The sequence below is a fragment of the Zalophus californianus genome, chromosome 10, assembly GCF_009762305.2.
Source record: "Zalophus californianus isolate mZalCal1 chromosome 10, mZalCal1.pri.v2, whole genome shotgun sequence".
In the NCBI taxonomy this organism is placed as follows: domain Eukaryota; kingdom Metazoa; phylum Chordata; class Mammalia; order Carnivora; family Otariidae; genus Zalophus; species Zalophus californianus.
In genome coordinates, this window is record NC_045604.1 from 5,778,209 (window position 1) to 5,793,341 (window position 15,133).

Here is a 15,133-nt window from a genome sequence, read left to right on the forward strand (position 1 = left end):
TCTCGCTGCCTCTCTTGTGAAGGAAATAATAAAATCTTTTTTAAAAAATAAGGTATTATTATTATCATGTGTTTTCCCTCTTTACTTGAAAGGAAATGTGATGAGTAAAAAGACCACTAGATTAGGAAGTCATGTTCCATCTTATGCCAATTACTAAGCAGTGCGCTTCTGAGCAGCTCAGTTAGCTTCTGCGAGATTCACTTTCCTCATCCTTAAAATAAAAGAGTTGGTCTCCAACTTTCCTTCCAGCTTTAAGCATCTGAAAATACTACAGCAAAATCTCTAACAAGAAAGTTATGTGAATTTTTTTGTATTAGTATATGCTTAGGAGTAAGTGTTCAACGATGTATCTAAAAGATACGTAAATGGAGAATGGGTTGGCAGAGGCCAACTGTGCATGCACGGACACTCATTCGGAGTCATCTGCCGTAGTTTGCGGGAGGGATGGTGGTGGATTGAAACAGGAGGAGAGCAAAGGAAACAAGTGAATTAGGCTTAAAAGTCTCACCTGATCATTTGGTCCGCCTTGAGGTGTTAAGTCACAGCAAGCACTGATAGATACAGGTACAAAAGTTTTAGAGCAAAACCAAAATTAATCTATTTCCCATCCTGATCCAAATGTGTTCTCCAATTTTCTTTCTCAATACCAAGGCTCGTTCTAGTGCAGTCTAATATTTTGACCTATGTAGCGGCTCACGATTTACTCCTTATACTCAAATATGCGGGATGGGGGGAGGTAGCATATTTTATAACTGATCTAACTTTGTTCCTAAGCCTCTGTCCCACAAGATGGGGAGAAATAGGGGAAATTTTAACTGCCCAATTTAAGATTTCTCAGTTTCTTCTTGTTTTGCATAGTAGTGGTGACTGTCTCCAAAGAGACCACATCAGTATCTCCCATCCCATAAGTTCTTTTGCAATGTGACCCAAGCATCTACCCTTCAAGAGCTGGAGTCTGTTTCCTTTCCTTTTGAATTGGAGTTGGCCCTGTGACTTGTTTCAACCTATAGAATGGGATGGAAGCACTAATATGTAGCTTCTGGGGTACAAGCCTTAACAGATCTGTGGCTTCTGTCTGCCTTGGTTGGAACGTTTCTTCTTGGAAGTCAGTTGCCTGTAAGAAGTCCAGTCACCTAGCCAGAGACAGAGGCCATCGTGGAGAGAAGCCTAAAGCTATCTTGAATGTTCCAGCTCAAGCCAAGCTCCCATCAGAACAGCCCAGCTGAGCCCCGGCCAATCCAAAGAACCATGAGAAATAGTAAATTATTTTAAACCACTAAACTTTGAAGTGGTTATATAGAAATAGATAACCAAAACATAGTGTTTTGGGGTTAACTCAGTCCCTCTAGGTAAATGTTTGGTCTCTCATCACTCCTCTTAATTTTTCATGAAGGTTGTAGCATGATACTCCATACCACCTGCCCTTTTTTTTTTCCTCCGAAAGATTTTATTTATTCATTTGAGAGAGAGAGAGAGAGCACGAGTTGGGGGGAGGGGCAGAGAGGGAGAAGCAACTCCCTGCTGAGCAGGGAGCCCAATGTGGGGCATGATTCCAGGATCCTGGGGGTCACGACCTGAGCCAGAGGCAGATGCCTAACTGACTGAGCCCCCCAGGCACCCCACCACATGCTCTTCTTAAATGCGATGTTGACACTCCTCCCATTGAGGGGTGGAGTCTGTATTCTCTCCTCTTGTATTTGGATGGGCCTCTGACGAAGGTGTAAGTGATACAGAGTTTAAAAAAAAAGATGATCTCCTCTGCTTGATGCTCTTGGGATGCTCTCTCTTGGAATCCAGCCACCCTGATGTGAGGAAGCAGACCCTATGGAGAGGCACGTGTAAGTGTTCCTACTGGAACGCAGCCAACAGCCAGCATAACCTCCAAGCATGTGAATGAGTGACTCCAGGTAATGCTAGCACCAGCCTGTTGAGCTGAAAGACAGAGCCTAGTGGTGACTTAAGTCCCAGAGATTTTGGAACAGAAACTGTCCCCCTTCAACTCTTTCCCAGTTTTTTTTTTTTTTTTTTTTTTTAATTTATTTGACAGAGAGAGAGCACAAGTAGGCAGAGAGGGAGAAGCAGACTCCCCGATGAGCAGGGAGCCCGATGCGGGGCTCAATCCCAGGACTCTGCGATTATGACCTGAGCCGAAGGCAGACGCTTAACCAACTGAGCCACCCAGGCGCCCCTGCTCTTTCCCAATTCTTGACCCTGGAGTGGTTTGTTACACAGCAGTAATCAGAACACTCTGTCAAGGTGGCGTCTAGGTGAATGAAGAACTATCATGGTAGTAGAGAAATGCAGGCAACCTCAGCTCCCTGTGGCTGGCCTCTGGGACCTTACTGCTCTTGGCTGTGTTGGCCTTGTCCCTGGGGACCTTCTGCTGAGTTACAGCTGTTCTGCTGGGCCTTTTGGAGTCTCATCCTGACATTAACTAATTCACCCATTTTCCTCTAGTTGCAAAGTCCCTGTCCAATGGGCTGCTCTGTCTCATTCCCTTATTTACAAAAGACGTTTGCTCTTATCTAGGTGTCTTCCCGTGGAAGGAGATGGGAGTCCAGTCTTACAAATCCATTCTTCTCTTCATCCCCCCAGAACTCCCACTGTGGCTGGATTAGCTGGATACCTGGGTGTTTTTTAATCCATTTCCTCAGGAGCAGGAGGACCTGAGTCCTTCCAGCATCGGCCCCACCGCAGGGTTTCACGGGAATATCTGGGCATGTCCTGCGATGGGTGTGGGAAGGAGCAGCAGCAAGCATTGCTGGCACCCCGACCTCAGTCTCCTGCAGGTTTCCCCGCCGCCTCACCTTGTAGTCAGAAGGGGCAAGCCACCTCTTCCAGCACAGGGCAGGGGCTCACATTCATTCCCTTGTCTGACTTGGACCTCACAGCTGCCCTCTCCAGGGACTCCGAGATAAAGTGCATTATTTGTAGGGCTGATCTCTCCTGATGCTCCAATTTAAAAAGAACTTTGTGGGGGCGTCTGGGTGGCTCAGTTGGTTAATCGACTGCCTTCGGCTCAGGTCATGATCCTGGAGTCCCGGGATCGAGTCCCGCAAGCAAGGAGCCCGCCTCTCCCTCTGACCCTCCCCCCTCTCATCTCTCTTTCTCTCATTCTCTCTCTCAAATAAATAATAGAAAATCTTTAAAAAATAAAAAATAAGGGATTTGTGGACAATCAGTATAAATGACCTGAGTTTGGATCTTGCCCATGCATCGCTAGAATGGACCTCCTGCATGTCCCTTTACAACTTTATTATTTCTTCATCTGTTGCATTTTGATGGTGATTATCTCCTAAGATTGTTAAAATGATTAAATGACTTTGTAAATCACTTAGTCTGATACAAGGTAAATGTAAAACAAAAATTAGTCATTATGATTAAAAAATGTGTATTAGCAAATTCAAGACTCCGCAGGGAACTGGGGCACTCTCCTAAACTAGACTTTCCCCCGTTGTTACGTCCATAGAATCCTTTTAAATAGCACACCTGTAACTGGGATCAGAGCGGTTTAGGGTGGAAACGGAGGAGCCGAGTGAACCGGACCGGGCGGAACACGGCCACGCATGAGTGCCGGGTGTCCAGGTCTGCGGACCGCCACTCCCCTCGGGACGAGCCGGGTCTTTCCCAGCGTCTGGGCCTGAGCCACGGACGCCTGGAAGAGGCAGCGGGGCTGAGGACTGGGACCTGCCCCTTCTCCCCATCCCAGCCGCGACACCCGGCTCTGCTCTGCTTCCCTTCCGCGGCGAGTTGCCCGTTCCGCGTCATCCTCCTCTCACTGCCGGGAACCGACACCAGCCCTTCCCCACCTTCCGGTCTTGATTCAGCCTCACTGACGGGAAGCCTACCGACCCGCTGGGGCGGGCATCCGAGTGGGAGCGGGGGTGTCCGCGGGCGACAGGCGGGCGGGGCATGGGCGTGACTGGGGGCGTCCGCCGGTGGGAGGCGGGGTCGGATGTGACCGGGGGCGGGGGAGCGGGGACTTCCGCCGACGGGAGGCGGGGCCGGACGTGACAAGGGGCGAGGGAGGCGGGACATCCTCGGTGGGAGGCGGGGCCGGACGTGATAGGGGGCGGGGAAACAGGGACGTCCGAGGGCGGGGACGTCCCCGGGCCCCAGTCGTTGGGCCATCTCGAATTTCCGGGGAGCCCTGGGCTCACCTCTCTAGGGGCATCTCTGCTCGGATTTGGATTTTCCGGGATGTTTGGTTAGGCTGGCGAGGTTGGCTGATGTGTAGGGGCGATGTCCCAGGGACGACTCCCTTCCGTGTCCCTCGGTGTGATTCGCGCGCCAAAGGGGTCAGGGATTAGGCGTGACTTGGAAGGCCCCGGGAGTAGGAAGGCGAAATCACCATGTGACGAATCAATTTTGGGGAAATGAGCGTTAACGTGTCCCTTTTTATCTTTGTAATGAAAATTTACTCATAATCTCGCCTTTACCTGACTAGGCTGCTCATTTTCCATGATACCTCATGTCTTTTTAACCATACTTGACGTTTATATTGCACTGACCTTTTATCTCTTTTTATTTTAAAAACATTTGACATTTTTTGGTAGATAATATGTGAACGTAATAAAAACAATCCAACCATTAACATATATGCAAGGAAAAGTAAGTCTCCTTTCTGGCTCTGCCCTCAGTTTCCCATTCTCTCAGAAGCAACCACAGCTACGTTTCTTGTAGGTACTTCATGGATAATTTATACATGTGGCTACTTATATGTGCATATGATATGATTTGAAGTAGGGTTTGAGAGCCAACGGCCAAGAAAGAATTCTTGAGACAGTTTTGGTGCAAAAATGTGGTTTTATTACAGCACAGGGGCAGGACTCTTGGACAGAAAGAGCTATGCTGGGATTGCGAGGAGCAATTGATTTTATATTTTGGAGTTGGGGGAGGTAAAGACAAAGGGAAATTTCCAAAAGGATTTTTCATATGTTAAAGAAAACTCAGGATCCTGGAGGCCGGCTATTGTCAAGCTAAGGTGGTTTTTCTCTGTAGCAAGGCATTAACATGAAGTTTGGGAGTTCCTGGGGGAATGTTATCCTCTGCCGGTCTCAAGTATTTGTCAATGTTATAAGGAAATGTAATTTTATCTACATTTCTTTTGCCTTTGTTCTCCACATCACATACATATATTTTCTCCACTTTTCCTTACCCAAACACCACACATTCTGCACACTGCTCTGCGCCTGAGTCTTTTTCAATTAACATAACTTGGAGCCCCTGAATGAGTCCAGAAGTGAGGCGCTATGCAGGATTCTATGGTTGGGCTTTAAGGTACTTCCAGCTTTTTGACAATTTAGGCAGAAGGCCTAACTATGGGAATTACAGATGCATTTCTGGCCTTTACCATGCACTGGCTGTTTCCAAACAAAGGGGAAAAGTTTGTCTAGTCTTCTAACTTAAGTTGGGCAGGATCTTGATGCCTGAGACTCCTCACTCAGCCAGATGGAGTCCATTTCCCCAGCAGTGTGTGAAGCTCTTGCCTGCAGTACTGAAACTAGAGGAGAATTACTGGCTTGTGTATCCTCTTTGAAAGCCAAGGCTGCTTTTGCCTCAGTGGGAGATCCCTGGGGCCCCTGCAAATAGGTAGCAGTGGTGCATGTTGCCAGGTGACCTGGGGAGTCCCCGGGGCCCTGAGGCCTCCACCCAGCCAGACCTGAAGGAATTGCCAAAGATTTTTGGTTTTGTCACAAAAACGAATTCAAGGACAGACACGCAGCACAGTAGATGGGTAACAGAAGCAGGAAATTTTATTAAGGCAAAAAGTACATTCTCGAAGATAGGAGAGCAGGGAAGCTCAAGAGAGCGAGCTGCGTGCCCTGGGGGTTGGGTTTCTATCTTTTATTAACAGTTGTTAACTAGGGGGCAGAATATTTATTACTTGGGGGTGGGAAGCAAGGTTTTGCCCTTTTTCTTCCTTATTTTATCAGGGTTTTTCTGTCATGGCATCCGCCATCTTGGGCCTGTCTGATATGATCCGGCTTCTTGTGGACGGCTGCCAGGACAGGCCTCTGACCTTCCCAATAGCTGGTGAGGACTTCCTCGCTGCTGGCTGTGGGTCTCTTGTTAGAACAGAACTGCCTACGCTAACATGCAGACTACTCCTTTCAGGCCCCAAACACATGTGACCCAGCCATTTTCTTATTTCTTAGGCAAGTCTCACCGATTCTATCCTGAAACGCTTCAGAAGGCTCATCATACTTTCCTGGGACCTGGGGTGACAGCAGCCTGGGTCTTGCGTCACAGCAGAGAAGGGAGCAGGGTGAGAAGACCACCGTGCTTCCTGCAAGTTACCTTACAACTTCCATAGGAAGCCGTGGACTTGTTTACCCCCGGAAACAAAGTCTGTCTCCCGTCCCTGGGTTTCCCATTTGTGTCCGACCAAGAATCAGACTTTGGAAGATCCTGGCGGGTCTGGGTGGTACAGGCCTGCCACCCTACTAATTCTTTGTACTCTCCATAAAGCCCTGAAATCTTCTGAGCAACAGGGAAGGGCTCTTTTCAAGGTCCACAAAGCTCTGAGGAATTTGCCAACCCTTCTCTTCCCCAACTGGCCCAGCCTTCTGGCATCTACTCAGAAAGGAGCTAGTGGAATGGGTAACCAAGGAATGCTAGAGTAGTTGGTCTGGAAAAAGGGTGAGGGAGAGCCATCAATCACTTTGGGCTCCAGATAGAGACAAAAGCAGGGTCACCAGAGGAACTGTAGTTATTCCTTCCTCGCTGCTATTTGGCTGTAGTGTCTCTTTCTCAGATGCATTCTCTGCCCTGTTGTGCGACGCAGGGAAATGCATTTCCCCACGCTTCCAGCTCTCAGCAAAGCGAAAGCCAAAACTTCTAGTATGTCTTACAAGGCACTCTACTGCCCTCTAGCTCTCTCTGATCCAGTTACAGGGGCCTTTTTGCTATTTCTGGAATACAAGAGCTCCTGCCATGGGACCTTTGCACTTGCGGCCCCTCGGCCTGGAAGCTTGGTGCCCAGATATCTACAGGGCTAGTTTCCTACTTCTTTCAGATTTTAACTCAAAAATCACTTTCTCAGGGGCCCTTCTTTGGCCATGCTATCTAAAACTTCCTATACACGTCCCCCCCTACATGCACGCACACCACCAAACATTTCATATCCTGCTGCTCTCTCTTTCCCCTTAGTATGAATCATCACGGAATACACTATATATTTTATCTTGTTATTGTCTGTCTCACCCACTAGAATGTAAACTCCACGCAGCAGGGATTTGTTTTGTCTCTCTTTTTGTCATGAGCTAATCCCCAGAGGTCAGAACAGTACCTGGCATTTAGGCTCTCTCTAAATATGTGTTTAATAGAGAATGTATGATGGCATTGTTTCTGATAGCAGGGTGTGGTATCCTGACAGCCTGGCATCCATCATGGGCGAAAGAAAAGTAAAGTGGGCGGATGCTCACTATAAAATTATTTACAGCAGTTAGAAACAAAGGACTAAATGTGCAGACAGCAACATGAGTAGACCATGAAGTCACAGTGCCAAGTGCAAAAATAACACACGGAACAGCTGCACATTTTACAAGGATACATACACATCCAAGATACATATCAAACACATTAGCAGGGGTTGGAAGTAGGGTAGGGATAAAAGAAAAGAAATTAAGACCCCCCAAAATATTTTGTACTCACCCAGGTGGATAGAGGACAATGAATTGAGATTGACACTGTACCTGAGGTCCACCTAAAAATTATTTAATGTTGTGAGTATATATTTTGTGTTATACAAACATTTTTTAAAGATTTCTTAAAATTAAAAAAAAAATTTTTAAGTAATCTCTACTCCCAACGTGGGGCTCAAACTCACAACCTCAAGATCAAGAGTCACGGGCTCTACCAACGGAGACAGACAGGCACCCCTGGTACAAACTTTCTAATAAAAAACTTAAAAATATATATTTATATGAGTATCCAGAACAGGCTTGAAATATGTGTTTATTTTTTTCTGAGAAATACTAAAGCAATTTTTAACAGCTATGTTAAGGCATGCTTGACAGGCAAGTGTACGTATTTAAAATATGCAAATTGTTAAGTTTTGATACATGTATTGACCTTTGAAGCCATCTTTCAACTCCAGGGCTGATTTGCCCATTAAGCAACATAGTCAGACACCTACGAAAATGCTTTACTTTATTGTAAATTTAAAAATGCTTTAATTCTGGGCGCCTGGGTGGCTCAGTTGGTTAAGCGACTGCCTTCGGCTCAGGTCATGATCCTGGAGTCCCGGGATCGAGTCCCACATCGGGCTCCCTGCTCGGCGGGGAGTCTGCTTCTCCCTCTGACCCTCTTCCCTCTTGTGCTCTCTATCTCTCATTCTCTCTCTCTAATAAATAAATAAAATCTTTAAAAAAAAAAAAATAAAAAAAATAAAAATGCTTTAATTCTTAAAAAATGCTTTTAAATTCAAAGAAAATAATGAATTTTTGTGTTGAAGAAAATATTTTTACATATTGATATTCATCCTTATACCAACACATTTGTAAAATATTTTGACATTGATATATTTTTAAAGGCTTTTAATATTTAAAAATACATTCTTGTGAAGGAAGTGGCCCACGAAGGTCAAAGTGCCTATGGTCAATGACAGTCATAACACAGCTGGCCACAATTAAGATAATGAACATATTCACCACCACCCCCTCCCTGAAAAGTTCTTTGGGCCCCTTTTTAATTCTTATCACCTGCTATTCTCCTCCCACTTCCAAAGCAACCTCTGATCTGCTTCTGTCATTACAGTTTTCATTTTCCATAATTTTCTAATTTTCTTTTTTAAGATTTTATTTATTTATTTGAGAGAGAGACAGAGAAAGAGAGCAGGGGAAGAACAGAGGGAGAAGGACAAGCAGACTCCATGCTGAGTGCAGAGCTGGACTCCTGGGCTTGATCCTAGGACCTTGAGATCATGACTAGGCTGAAATCAAGAGTCAGGCACTTAACCGACTGAGCCATCCAGGGGCCCCCATTTTCTACAATTTTATATAAATGGAATCATACAGCACTCTTTTTTGGTTGGGCTTTCACTCAGCATCATTATTTTGAGATCCATGTTGTGTGTATCAATAGTTCATTCCCTTTTTGGGGGGTGGAGGGTTGAGGAGTATTCTATTGCATGGGGATACCACAATTTTCCTTCACCTGTTAATTGTCATTTGGGTTGTTGCTAGTTTCTGGCTCTTACCCATAAAGCTGCTATGAACATTCCGGTACAAGTCTTCATACCTGCATTTGCTTTCTTTCTGCTTGGTAAATACCATGATTAGAATGGCAGAATTATATTGCAGTAGTTTAACTTTTAAAGAAACTGCAAAGTGGATTTTACATTCATACCAGGAGTGAATGCGTGTATCCATTCCTTCACATCCTTGACAGCCTGATACTGCAGGCGTTTATAATAACGTGTCGTGGTATCTCATTGTTTTTAATTTGTCTTCCTCTGATAAGTAATGTTGAACACCTTTTCCTATGATCATTCGTTCATCTATCTTCTTTGGTGACGTGTCTGTTCAAATTGTTTGCTTATTTATGGGAGGGAAGGGTTGGATTGTGAGAATAACTTTTTAATTAGAGGAAAACATCGTTCCCACCTGATTGAGAACCGAGGGCCTTAGGATTCCCCGTGGGGAGAGACTGAGAAGAGGGAGGGAGAAAGGAGATCACGCTTGTTGACTGAGAACTGGCTGGACGGTGGGAGCTGAAATGGAGAAGAGAGACCAGGAAAGGCAGGTTAGGTGGGGGACCCGGCTCCTCGGTCCTGCGGGCCATCCGCGGAAAGCCAGACGGTCGCCCCGCCCTGGCTGGGTCCCCGCACGGGTTGGCAGATTCCCCGGAGGAAGCGCGCCAACAAGTCGGCACCGGAGCAGAGACTGACCGAGAACCTGGTCCTCAGGGGTCCGGATCGGAACCGAGGGCTTCATTCGCTGAGCTGCCGGCGTGCTTTCCCTTTCCGGGGCCGGAAAAGGACACCGCAAAGGAGGCGGCGGAGGGCTGCGAAGGTGCCTAGCCACCTGCCCACCTGCCTCCTGCCCGGGGCGGCGAGGCCGTCTCCGGTTGGGCTTGGCCCACTGGGGCTCAGCACCCCAGCGCGCAAAACGTACGCTTGTTTCCGCCCGGTTTCGAACCGGGGACCTTTCGCGTGTGAGGCGAACGTGATAACCACTACACTACGGAAACCGGCCGGTAGCCGCCGCCTGGAAAGCCGCCTTGCAACTGGGCGGCTGCGAGCCGCTGGCCGGACTCGTTGGCGCCCCCGCGGGGAAGTTCCGGTCCCACGCGGGCTTGCGGGGGTGCGGCGCTGCAGGGAGCCGCCGTCTGCCGCCCAGGGCTCCCAGCGCGCGAGCTGTGGGTCTCCTTTATTGCTGCCACGGACGCTGCACCTCTGCCCACGCGAGGTGCGGGAGGTCCCCCCACCCCCGCCAGTCCCCGCGAGTCCCCGCCCGGGACGCCGGCTGGGCTCCTCCAGTTCAGCTCCGTTCTGACCCTGGGCACTCGGGCCGCGTCAGATTCCACAGGGGAAGAGCTCGGTCCCACGTGGCACCCCTTCCCCCTTGCAGGCACCTGTCCTAAGTGCAGGTTGTCACCTGTGCTTGGGACCAACCAGCTATAGATCAGAGGCTCCCACCTCCTCCTCCTCCGGCTTGATAAAGTGCTAGGATGACTCCCTGAACGAAGGAAAACAGGTTACCTACCAGACTGTGAGTTTGTTATAAAAGGATGCAACTCCGGAACAGCCAGACAGGAGATGCATAGCGCAGGGAAGGCGGGAAGGGGTTTCCATGGGTTCCCCAGCCTTGAAGCTGTGCAGACCCCCTACCTCAGGGATTTTGTGTGTGGAGGCGTCATCAAGGAGGCACGACCCATTATTAACTCAATCTCCAGCCTCTCTCCAGAGGAGGTGGGGGGTGTCACTGAACTTTCCAAATTTCTAATCATAATGGTTTTTCTGGTGACTAGACCCCATCCTGAAGCTATCCAGGAGCTCACCAGGAGTCACCTCATTAAATCATAACACATGCCTACCCAGGAAATTCCAAAGGATTTAGGAGCTCTGGGATAGGAACCGGGTCAAAGAAGAAATGTGAGAACAAAAGATCCTCCTAGCATCTTTCTTTCTTAGGAAATTACAAAGGTTTTAGCTCTGGCCTGGGGCCTGAGATGAAGACCAAAGTGTACATTTGTTGTTATATCACAATATCACATTACCGATGCAGGGTCTCTCAGACGCTTGGCATGTTTGGGCTGGGTGCCATTATTTTACAAGTCCTAACACTGTTTAGCCAGACAGACACTAGCATGTTCTCTTTTCGTTGGGGGAAGGGAGGAGTGGGGGCCCTCAGCAGAGACCAAAACTAAGGCTTAGAAAGTTGGAGAACCAGTGGGCAAACTGAAACGTAGAGGGCAGCAGGATAGTCACCTCAGGAAAGGCTGTCCAGGAATTGGGATCAAGCCACTGAACATTAATTAAAAGCTGAAGGTGGGGCGCATTAAGCACCTGCCTTCGGTTCAGGTCATGATCCCAGGATCCTGGGATCGAGCCCCGCATCGGGCTCCCTGCGCGGCGGAAAGCCTGCTTCTCCCTCTCCCACTCCCCCTGCTTGTGTTCTCTCTTTCGTTGTGTCTCTCTCTGTCAAATAAATAAAAATAAAATTAAAAAAAAAAGCTGAAGGTGGCAGCCAGCAGCACCCCATATGCTCAGTAGCATGTCTCCCCAGGTAAGTCTTGCCACAGAGAGGTAAGGTTGTGCTTCGCGCTCAGCCCTGCTGGGCCCAGCACCCAGCGCTGTGATCCTGAGCCTGGCATCAGGACAGACGTGGCTGATTCCAGAAGCCAGACATGGAAATCATCACCATAACTTCGGGAGCCCAGAACTTTGCTTCATCAATCCCAATGCCCTGCTCCCGTGGAAAGCCACTGCTCCTTTACCCAGAGTTGAGACCCGAGTCAAGAATTAAAGTGGACCCTTTGCTTGGACTGAGGCAGGGGGCAGCCGGAGTGGGGCGGGGGAAACTTCCATCTGCGGGCGCCTTAACCTGATGACAACAGCCTCTCAGCAACTTCTTCAGTAAGCCAGTTTCATTACTTCTCACTGAAATATATTTTAAAGGTAAGAATGCTGATCATTTACTCAAAGGTGTAAATTAAGCATGGCAGTGAGCTCCTAGTCCTTCTAGCTGTCAAGGGAGACAAAGGGCGGAGTCAAACACCCAGTTGCTAGGCTGGTCAGCACCCCAGGAGCAGGGAGGCTGTGAAGATTGAAGATGTCCATCCAGTAATTCCAAAATGCTTCCCCCACCCCACCAGGGAATCACTGATCTGTTATTAAACTTTCACTTGGAAACATACACAATATTTCAGGTATCTGCTAAATCTAGAAAGGTTCTGTCAATAGAAGCACAGTATTAGTAACCATGAAACTTTCTTTCACTTTGAAATCCTAAAAATAGTTAAAATTAGAGTTCTAGGTGGACTGGTAATTTTACCCTTTTGGCCTTTCCACCGGTGTTTAAAGTGCCCTGCGGGGCAGTCCAGAGCCATGCAAATACACGTACTGGGCTTGCAAGATCAGGAATGTCACACTTAATCCCTTTGGATTTCTTGTAAAACAGGAATGTATTTCTATATGGTAACTAACTGCTTGATTTTACTTGTAAGCTAGGAAATAAGAGGAGTTAAGCAAAAGTGATGTGGTAACAAATGAGTTAAATGGCTGGTGAATTAAATCCTAATCTCCCATGACAGATGGGAATAAATCACCACTATGCTAATGAGGAAGGAGATGGGGCTTTTCATCAAAGTCGGCTATCTCCTCGTTCTAGTTTGGGTCCAACTAGCTACAAGGCTTTGATTCCTCTTGTGCCCTAGCTCCCGGGAGATCACCAGTGTCCAGTCCCCTGCCGCAGAGAGAGACCAGTATAGGAGTGGCAGAAGGTGGAAATGCCTGAAACATTGCCAGCTTTCTACCTCTCCCCCGCCCAAGTCCACGTGCACCCTGCAGGGTTGTGGTAGGTGGTCAGAGACAGTCCCTCTTCCCACCTGGACGCAGAGGTTGCTGGGAGGTGTGAGGCTGCCATGCCCTGCGTGGGAATGGGCAAGCAGGGGTGAGGCTGGGCCTTGCAAAAGCAATAGGTCAGCAAAATCCAACTGCAGGCTCTGGAGAGATGTGTGTCCTGCTCAGCTCCTGCTGGATGAAAGGGGCAGTAGGCAATTGCAATGAATCAATTGTCGACCTGTATCCTACAGGAAAGCAAAAGAGCAATCAACTGGGTCCAGGGCCCAGCTGGACACCTGCATGGGATGTAGCCTGGGGTCCCCAAGGTCTTTGGCTGCTTGATCAAGCCCCAGAACAGTGAAGATGGGTAACAAAACCAAAACTCGAACTCCAGCTGGGATGTTTGAGAAAGAAGCCGTGAATCACGCTAATACAAATGTAGACCTGGAAACTTAACTTACCATCTGGTACTAGGATCATGAGTTGTGGGGCCCAGTGGGAGATAAGAACGTGAGCCTCTTGTTCAGAAAGCAACAAGAAAAGTGCTGCTAGAGGTCGTGAAGTATAAAGCTTTTCCCTTCTTCCGTGGCCTCCCTCCCCAACTTGTTGTGGTGTTTTTTTTATTTGCTATTTAATGTCATTCTATGTAAAGAAAAATTAAAATAATTAGGATGAATTTTGCCAGTTATCATTAGATTGTGCAAGGCCCAGTTTTCATCCTCTGCTTTAGCCTGAGCTACCTGGAGTCAAGCTTCTATCCTCCCCATAGGCCCTTGGACTTTGGCTTGTATCCAAGATTGAGCAAGTGCCAATACGCAGGACACGTCCCATTTACTAGCTTATCCTGCCAATCCGTTGACCAAAGGGGAACACATTTCCTGGGAAACTGCTCTCATCATGCTCTCTGTTCACTCTCCCTCACTGCCTCAATTTCCCCTTAAAAGTTGCTGCTAAGCTCTGCTTACCCCTCCCCGTGAAAGAAACACCTTTTGCTGTTTGATGTCGAGATATTTGCAGATTTCTGAGATTGGCGCATCCTCTCTATTGCAATAGTCTTTTTGAGAAGTCTCTCCTTATCTAAGTCCGGATTTGTTTTTAGTTGACAGTGCAAATATAAAAGCATTTAACTCATAGGCAGAATCACTGAAATCACACAATCCATATTTCATAGCTCCTACAGGCACATGAATTTTTGTCCTTTCCAGAACAGTGGAAATATTGCACAGAATTAACTCAACTGTTCTTAGTTTACTTCTAAATACACACATTCTACCTTCGGCTTGCTGGGAAGGAAGGAAGGCATGAAAGGAAAAGGAATTCTGGGTTGTGCTGTCTTTGCCTTTCCCTCTGTGTCATTGTTTCCACCATAAGTGGTTGGCTAATCCTGGAAGTTACCTAAGACAGGATATGATAGAATTTCTTGGTTGTTGGTTTTTCTTAGAACACCATTGTCTTCTTTTTCCATTTGAAGCAAATTCTGCTTGGAATGGAAAGTGTGGCCTCTGGGCTGGAAGTTTATTCCGTGACAGAGGCAAAGTACTTACTTTAGACTCACCTTAAGTCTCTGAACTCCCACTGTGTGGTGGGTCCATCCGGAATTCTGTGTTCATGGAAGGTAGCAAATACTGTATACAAATGGGCAACAAGGAAGGTGAACAAGAATATTGCTCGCATCTTCTCTGCTCATACGGAGGCTCCATTGTTCCATTGGACTCCAGTTACAAAACACACCTTCAAAAATTATTTACAATTTCAAGGACGTTTTTCAGACATCCCCTCAAATTTGTAATGTATGTTTGAATCAGTCCCAAGATCTTTTGTCAGAAGTTGCTGCTGCCCAAAACCAGTCAGTACCTCTTCCCTGGTGGTCTAGTGGTTAGGATTCGGCGCTTTCACCGCTGCGGCCCGGGTTCGATTCCCGGTCAGGGAAGTCTGTTTTCTTTTTCATCACCATCGGGGTTCGACTGTTGCTCCGAGCAACTCCGTTTTCACCGAGGCCATTTCCGCGCATCCCACGGGTCATCTGGTCCTGAGGTATATCAGTATGGAGGGAACAAGGTATGTGTGAAGAATGAGACATTCCGCTGTGCGAATTCAAACTCGCCTCTGCCTCCCTCTATTGGA

At 47.6% G+C, this 15,133-nt stretch overlaps 2 non-coding genes across 2 annotated transcripts; one reads left to right on the forward strand and one right to left on the reverse strand.

Moving 5' to 3' along the window:
• Positions 1–10,121: 10,121 nt before the first annotated feature.
• TRNAV-CAC lies at positions 10,122–10,194 on the reverse strand. The gene has a single exon. It is a non-coding gene; the product is annotated as a tRNA-Val (tRNA).
• A 4,673-nt stretch (positions 10,195–14,867) lies between these two features.
• On the forward strand, positions 14,868–14,939 carry TRNAE-UUC. Its single transcript has one exon. It is a non-coding gene; the product is annotated as a tRNA-Glu (tRNA).
• Positions 14,940–15,133: the final 194 nt, after the last annotated feature.